Source organism: Pinus tabuliformis, chromosome 4_2 (genome assembly GCF_031772625.1).
Source record: "Pinus tabuliformis cultivar Carrire ecotype Pingquan chromosome 4_2, CPIR1, whole genome shotgun sequence".
Lineage (NCBI taxonomy): Eukaryota > Viridiplantae > Streptophyta > Pinopsida > Pinales > Pinaceae > Pinus > Pinus tabuliformis.
In genome coordinates this window covers 424,996,622-425,005,229 of record NC_142304.1, presented here as the reverse complement: position 1 = coordinate 425,005,229, position 8,608 = coordinate 424,996,622, and the positions used below count along the sequence as shown (strand labels likewise).

At 33.1% G+C, this 8,608-nt stretch overlaps 1 long non-coding RNA gene across 2 annotated transcripts; it reads right to left on the bottom strand.

Annotated features, from left to right (window-relative positions):
* Positions 1-2,023: 2,023 nt before the first annotated feature.
* On the bottom strand, positions 2,024-2,862 carry LOC149169767 (uncharacterized). 2 transcript variants are annotated; one of them, XR_016259403.1, is made up of 2 exons: positions 2,729-2,862; positions 2,024-2,598 (listed from the first exon to the last, which is right to left on the bottom strand). It is a non-coding gene; the product is annotated as an uncharacterized LOC149169767 (long non-coding RNA). The 2 variants fall into 2 exon arrangements; XR_016259404.1 differs by having other exon boundaries at positions 2,723-2,856.
* Between the last annotated feature and the right edge of the window lie 5,746 nt (positions 2,863-8,608).

Genomic DNA, 8,608 nt, shown 5'->3' with positions numbered 1-8,608 from the left:
CCGATGAGTTTTGAACACAGGACACATTACTAACAAAACCCTTTAGCAACCTGATGAGGTTTGAACATAGGCCACCTTACTAACGAAACCCTTTCTCAACCAGTTGTGCTACTAGGACTCGACTTATAATATGTACTTAGTTGACATTGAAATATTTTATTTATAATTCACATTCTCCACATTAAAATCTTAATATATGCCCCCCTCATAATACCCCCTGTTTGTGTGGATGCTCTCTCTCTCTCTCTCTCTCTCTCTCTCTCTCTCTCTCTCTCTCTCTATATATATATATCAAATCCATATTAAACATTGTGAAAATTCTCTTTGTAATACCCTTCAGTAGTTTGAAAATATCTTTAATTTACTTTTTATTGCAATGATTTGGCATACTGATAAACCTAAATGTTTAATTTTATTTTAAATCTCATTAATAAATTGGTAATGGAAAGTCATGGAAATTACAGAGGGAAAAGACATTAAATGAGAGTTTCACTTACCAGATAATTAAAGGACAATTATTCCTATCCCTAGAGATAAATCATCTCAGTTGGGAAAAGGAGCCAAGAGGGTATGAGGAAAACCTGAGGAAACTAAGAGAGGAGATTGGAAAAATAGTTTAGTACCTCAGACAAGATGTCGTTGAGAGAAGGAATGATGCTCCCAGTAAAGTAATCCTTGGGTAGGTTGGCCAGTAGAATCCCTAATTAGACTTGTTGAGTTTGTGAAATCCTAGGTTGGACTTGTTGTGGTCAGATAAGCCTTAGGAAGGACCTAGTGGGGTCCTTGTCAAAAGACTACTTTAGAAGTTGAAAATGGCTTGGGGGGAGTTTTGGTAGTGGATACCATTCTCGATGGTTGGGAGGAGTGATCTTTTTCCTCTGTGAATTTCTTGGTAGCCTAAACATAAACAACAGATAAGTATTATATGAATGTCATATTTGGTTATTTTCCAGAAGCGTGAAATATTTTATGTGGTTACAATGGTGAAGTCTTCACTAATAAAGAATTTGTTATGAGTTACTGTACAATGAAAACTAATCTATCATTACTATTATAACATAATTGTGTAGTTTTCTTTTATAAAGAATATGATGTACAAAAATCAATAAGTAAATGGTTTGTTATGACTGTTGAAACATATTACTCTATAATAAATAGTGAACTATTATATTTCTCTCTATATGGAACTAAAAACTCACAGGCAATAAACTGTGATGATTTACTATACCATGGGTTGATAATAATGGATGTTGTGAGTTTATAAGAATCAATAGACCGATCTCCTACCTTATATGTACAAGGATAAGATAGTAAATATTAATATATAGTGAGTCAGATTAGCTCTCTGGGCTAGTTCGGGAAAGTACCCAATAACCCTCAAAACAATTCTAAACTCAAAGAGAAACGGATTGGAGAGGGAAGACGAGCTTGATTCACAAGGTTGTACAAGTTACTCCAGACCAAGAGACAATATAACCCAAGAAGAAGCTATTATGAACTATGACTATGCATCAAAGAGGAAGGAAATGTAAGTAATTACTATAAGTACGCATAAGATGGGTCTGCAAGGATCTTGATCAAATGAAAAGGCAAAATTGTAAGTAACTACAAAACTTCATTGCAAGGTGCTATACTGAGGAATACTAATATAGCTGAAAGGAAATATTCTATCCATTAGCCAAATTATATTACAGATCCGTAAATGAACTATGAAACAATAATAATGAAAATAAATGAAATGCCACACATGAAACCCTAATAATATGGACATTTAACAAAAAAAATTGTAAATGGATAACATAAGGTTGTGAAAAGCACAATAATCTCTATAAGTTCCATAATAGTATTTCATACTTATCAAAATGTATAGTATTATGTAGCTTGATAACTAAATACAAAATAAAACTTCAAATCCTTAATATGCACATGGAACATCAATGAGTCCAATAGAAAGTATTTATAAAAAATATGTAATGGTACATGGTGTTCTTACACAAACATTATACATAAAATCACGCTTGAGTAGAACAAATAAGAGTATATATATATATATAACCCGAAGGGTTTCGTAGCAATAACAAATAATGAAAATCATCTTTTTAAGTGAAACCCTGAGAAGGCACCCTAAGGCCTAAAGGCCTTAAACTATTCTCATGAACATAATCATGAATGCTTGGAATTTCACCGTAAACTTTCATGCACGAAGTCAAAATTTGTAACCAACTAAGTGAAGAGTAATGAGAAACTAGACCCAGAATGGGAAAAAGAAACCAATAAGTTGAGAGCATGCTTTCAGTGGAGAGCCAGATGCGGATGGAAAGACTACCTACAAGGGTTTGAAACGAGAAGACTCTCAGAAACAAGTATTGAAACCTTGCTTACTTGTGGCTTCGCATAACCCAGGTGAAATTCGATGCCATACAAAAAAAACAACAACCAATCATTAAAATGGAAAGGGAGGACTGTAATTGAGGTAAAAAAAAATATAATGATCTTGAGGCTAAATTGAAGTATAAAGGAGGGGTTTCATTTATATACCTTTTAAAACTAGAGGCCGCACAAATTTCCTTGGCTCTTGCTGAATGGTATCACACAGTCCTAGATTTTTTATTCACAAAACCCGCAGTGTGGAAGCAAATCATTATATATTAAAGTATTTAAACCCAAAATTCACATAATCAGAGTCACGAGAATGTGCAAAAATGAAGGTTTCCAAGATTACTTGTACCATCGATGATTCTGCATTTCTTGAACATAACAATTAGTGGTCCAAACTAGGGTTTGAGCGCCCATTGTAGAGCTTGACTGACAGCGCGAAAGGTCATAAATGGGAGATGTTTGTGCAGAAGTGTGAGGGGGTAGTTACCCCAAAATAAACCATAAACTTTCTTGTCCATCAGATCACAACCCTAATGATCTAGTGACGAATCTACTAACACCTAATTAGCGTCGGGACAAGCCACATGTCCACAACGAAACAATCTAGAATGTGACAGCAAGGGTATCTAGAAGGTTCAGGAAATATTAGTTCTAAGGTTAATTAATATCCTAGATAAGTATCCAAGGCATTATTATAAATGTTGAGACCCTTAGATCACATGGGGTTATATAGATATATCATAGACCAACCTTAGAAAGTTAAGTAAACATAATATGAATTACACCATACTATAACTGACAAGGCCAAGCACAAGCACATTATCTGGATGATGAAACTAAGGTTTTGAACCCTTAAAATATCTATGAGTGCCTCCTAACAATTATATCAAAATGATGATATATGCCACACATATAAAAAGAATATAATATTAATACTATTATTGAAATAAAACAAGGAGTTCTATAAAAATACAAATTATTTGCTTGATCTCAATTACAAAGAATAACAATAGTCTCATGTTTGACTTAAATATAAATTTGTTTTTTTATGTGTGCATTAGAGATGGATGTTACAAGTGGTATCTGAGCCATTGTTACCATACTGTGGCCTATTTAGGGCAAACTAAGAGAATAACAAAGTGTATTATTTGTTCCACAGAGAAAGCATGATGAGGAGAGGAAGTGGTGTAGTGAACACACCACCTGTGAGACCACCTATAGGGTTCGGTTCAATACCATTCCCAGGATCCAATCTTAAATTATGGATTGAAATGGGAGAGGGGCCTTGAACCCAACTGCTATGTTACTGGAAATAGTACAACATTTGAGGGAAAATATGGTCAATTTAAGAGCTGGCAACGAGCAGTTGATGCGTGAGCAAGAATGAATAATGAAAGTCTCACTAATAGACAAAATTACAGAAATTTTTTCCCAACTCCTGATAATGGGAACAGATTCGAGTCATATATATGAAGGGAAGAAAAAATTCCAAATAAAAGTCATACCCAAGGATTGGAAGGGGATAAGGATGAGAATGAATAAGAGTTTGGAAATGTTTCCGGCCATAAAGGAGCAAAAAGGAAAAAGACAAAATTGCAAGTAGAATTTAGAAAAATTAAACCTCTGACATTCGATGGTGAGTTAGAGGATACAACTAAATCTTGGTTAGTAAACATGAAAACATATCTTCAAATTTATGAATATGATAAAAATTTGAAAGCTCGGTTGGAAATTTACTAGCTTCGGGGAAAAGCCACCTTGTGGTGGGAGGAGGTCAAGGCTGTGTGTGAAATCAATGAACAAGAAGTGACATGGGAGAATTTCCAAAAATATTTCAAGGATAAATACTTGACAGGACGATTTTATGATAAGAAAGCGAAGGAATTTCATGACCTCGGATAGGGGAAAATTTCTAATTTGTGATGAGATTTACATCCTTGTTAAGGTACGTTCCCTATATACATGAGGAGAAGACCAAGATACAATGCTTTGTGAGTAGTTTACCTGTATTTATGAAGGAATAGTTGGAGTTTGACAATCCTAAGACTATGGACAAAGCTATTCGGAAGGCATGAATAAGCTATCAACAGATGAAACAAAAAGGAGTAGAAGATTTTTCAGAATATGCAAAAGCTGCTAGAACCAAGAATTCACATAGAAATCAACAAAATAATTTTTTTGGGAAAAATAAACAAAATCTGAGACTGCAAAATGAATCTAAACCAATAGAACTATCAAGAAAACCAGAATTTAGTCGACCAAAAATTCGCCCATTACAGTGTTGGGGTTGTGGAGAACCTCACTACTATAAAAAATTGTCCCAATTGTGCAAGAACAGAACAAGTTGCAAACTTTCAGAAAGCATCTACGGTAGGATAAGTGGTGATAATTCTACCTCAAATTAATGCTTCCCTGGAGGATCATCAAGCTGAATACCAACCTACAATGATTGAATTTGAAGGTAATATTTTTAGTCATGCTATATCTATTTTAATAGATCCTGGAGAAAGTTTGAGCTATATCAGTCCTAAAATAGTGGAGTTGTGTTTTTTACAAGCCAACAAGTTAAAAAACCCAAGGCTAGTACAACTAGACACTGGGGAAAAAAGAAGAGTGTTAGCAAAGGTAGAGAATTGCCTAGTTGAATTAGATAGTCATCCAATCAAAGTAAATTTGAATATGTTACCCCTAGGCTCTTATGATATTTTAATTGGTATGGACTAGCTGGAAAAACATTGGTCCCTTGTAAATTGCAAAGGCAAGGCCATCAATTTAATTAATGAAGAGGGTGTTAGACAAGAAATCCAAGGGATAAAGAGGCCTATAAAATTATGACCAATCACAACGTCACAATTGGGAAAATGTATTAGGAAGGGTTGTCAAATTTATGTTGTCCAAGTCAGATACATCAATTCTAAGGACAATATAGCCACCTTAGAAAATTTTCTAGTGGTCCAAGACTTTGCTGACTTATTTATGGAATTATGAGGTTACCTTCTAAGCAGGATATTGATTTTACCATTGAATTGGTCCCAAGAGCCACACCAGTGTCAAAGACACCCTACTCTATGAGTATACCTAAATTAAAAAAGTTAAATATGAAACTGTAGGAGATGCCTGATTAGAAATACATTCACCCAAGTATATCACCTTGGGGAGCTCTTATGATTTTTGTTAAAAAGAAGGATGGTACCTTAAGACTTTGTATTGACTACTAGTAGCTAAATAAGCTAAATTTTAAAAACAAATATTTGTTACCTAGGATTGATGATTTATTTGATCAAGTTAAGGGTGATACTGTGTTTTCTAAAATTGATTTATGGTCAGTATATCACCAAATATGAATCACAGATGAAGAGATATGCAAAACAATGTTTAGGACTCATTATGGGCATTATGAGTTTTTCATCTTACTGTTCGGGCTTACTAACACCCCAAATACATTTATGAGCATTATGAGTCTCAGAAATTGAAAGAACATGGACAAAGATATTTTCCTTATGATTTAGAATTAACAATGGTAGTCCACTCTTTGAAGGTATGGTAACATTATTTGCTAGGAAAAAAGTTTATCTTAATGACTAATCATAGAAGTTTGACTAGTTTCTTTAAACAACCCAACCTTAATGTTCACCAAGTACAATGGATTGCTTTCCTAAGTGAATTTGGTTTTGATATAAAACATTTGAAGGTAAAGAAAAATCGGGTGGTAGATGCTCTAAGTAGGAAGTTGAATTGTGTTTATGAAATTTCTTATAGTTAGGTAAAATCTGATTTTGCTTATCAGACTAAAGAATCAACTCTAAGAGACTCAGAATACCATTTTTTATGGCAGCATACTAAGCAAGAGAACAACTCTAGAAAAAAATCAAATTATGACATTAATGAGGATAGTTTGTTGACCTATATACACATAACTTATGTTCTCAACCAGCAAGCTATCAGGCAAATGATTTTAGACGAACAACACAAAATTCCTTAGGTTTCCCATCCTGGTTACCAAAAAATGACTATTGCTTTGAAGAAAACTTAATTTTGGCCTGGTATGAAGAGGGACGTGGCAGAATACTTAGCTAAGTGCTTGGAGTGTCAACAGTTTAAAGTTGAACACCAACACCCAACAAGTTTATTTCACCCATTATCCATTCCTAAATGGAAATGGGAAATTATTACATTAGATTTCAATACAAGTTTACCTAAACAAAAAAAGGAAAAATGATTCTACTATGGTTGTTGTGGACAAACTGAATAAATAAACACATTTTATTCTTGTACCGTCCACTTACAAAACTGTTCAAAATGTTGATATGTTTATGAAAGAAATTTTCGGTTACATGGTATAACTGAAGTAGTGATTTCTGATAGAGATGTGAAGTTCACCTCTGCTTTTTGGAAGGCTCTTTTTATTATATTAGGTACCCAAGTGCAATTGAGTATTTCTTACCATCCACAAACGGATGGGAAAACTGGATGATTAAATTAGGTATTTGAGGATATGTTAAGGATGTACGTTATACAATAGCTAAGAATGTGGAACACCTATTAAATGGAATAACCCTGAAGATAAGCTAATATTGGAATCTTACATGTTAGCAGAAATGGAACACATTGTGAGAAAAGTACGGTTGAATTTGAAGGCTACTCAAGATCAAAAAAATAATTATGCAGACAAAAGAAGGACCTATAGAGAATTTCAGGTGTGAGATCATGTATATTTGAGGGTTAAACCCAAGAAGAGCACATTGAGGCGGGGAATTTATGCAAAACTAGCTCCCTGATTCTGTGGCCCTTTTCAAATATTAGCTAGAATTGGGCCTGTAGCTTATCAATTGGCATTACCTAGTCACATGCATATACATAACGTATTCCATGTTTCTCTATTAAAGAAGTAAATATACGATCTTAAACATATCATTAACTGGCAATATGTGTAGGTAAAATATGAATTTAAAATTCTTTTTGTATATCTCTTTTGATTAATGATTGTTGTAAACTAATGATAGCTCTCATGACTATGAATGTAGGATAATCGGGAAAGAGAATTCTTGGTCGAGCCTCTACGTATTTTCGATTAGAGAGAAATAATGCTACGAAAGCGAGTTATCACCTAGGTTAAAGTGAATTAGAGGCACTTTAGCCTGGAAGAGGCCACCTGGGAAGATGAAAGCTTCATGTGTGAAGCATATCCCAACTTGTTCTAAAGGAGCAATAATAAACATCAAGGACAATGTTTCACTTGAGGGGGAGATGTAATACCTCTTAGCAATTTGTAAATATATTTAATTTACTTTTTACTTCAATGACTTGGTAGACTGTGGGCCATATGGAAGGCTTAGTGATAAACCTAAATGTTTAAGTTTATTTTAAATCTCGTTAATATATTGGTTATGGAAATCCATGGATATTACAGATGGAAAATACACTAAATGAGAGTTTCACTTACTAGAGAGTTAGAGGACAACTATTCCTCTCCCTAGAGATAAGTCATCATCTCATATGGGAAAATGGGAAAAGGAGCGAAGGGGGTATGAGTAAAACCTAAGGAAACCAAGAGAAAAGATTGGAAAAGCAATTTACTACCTTAGACATATATTTTTAAGTATATGCCAATATTAATTCATATTAATTTTTTTTATTCATAACCCACATTGGATATTTTATTCTATACAACACTAAAATATTTTATTTTAACATTTTTTTCTATATATAGATATATATGAAGTTGATATCACATGTTAAAATATTGTTGAAAATTATAAGGTTTAAACATCTTACTCACACATTTTTTTTTAACTTCTAATTGTTTTACATAAAATTATATTAGGTTATATGGACAACTATGCATAGCATATATATATATATATATATATATATATATATATATATATATATATATATATATATATATATTTTTTTTTTTTTTATTATAGCCAACACTATTTTTCTATTTAGAGAATATTTTATTTTTATTTTAGAGGACGGACATACTTACACATCACCTTCACATTGGGTTGTAGAGTGAACCTCTCCGCTAAAAAAAAAATTGAAGTGTTTATTATAAAACTCTTACATAATTTAATTTTAAAGTGAGGATGGCATATACCATCTACACTTCAAATATAAAAGTGTGACGATGGCATATACTATTTGCGTTTCAAATATAGAATTAGGAAGATCAGATCTAGCTCGATAGAAAAGTAATTGAAATCTACTCTAAACGACTAGAAAA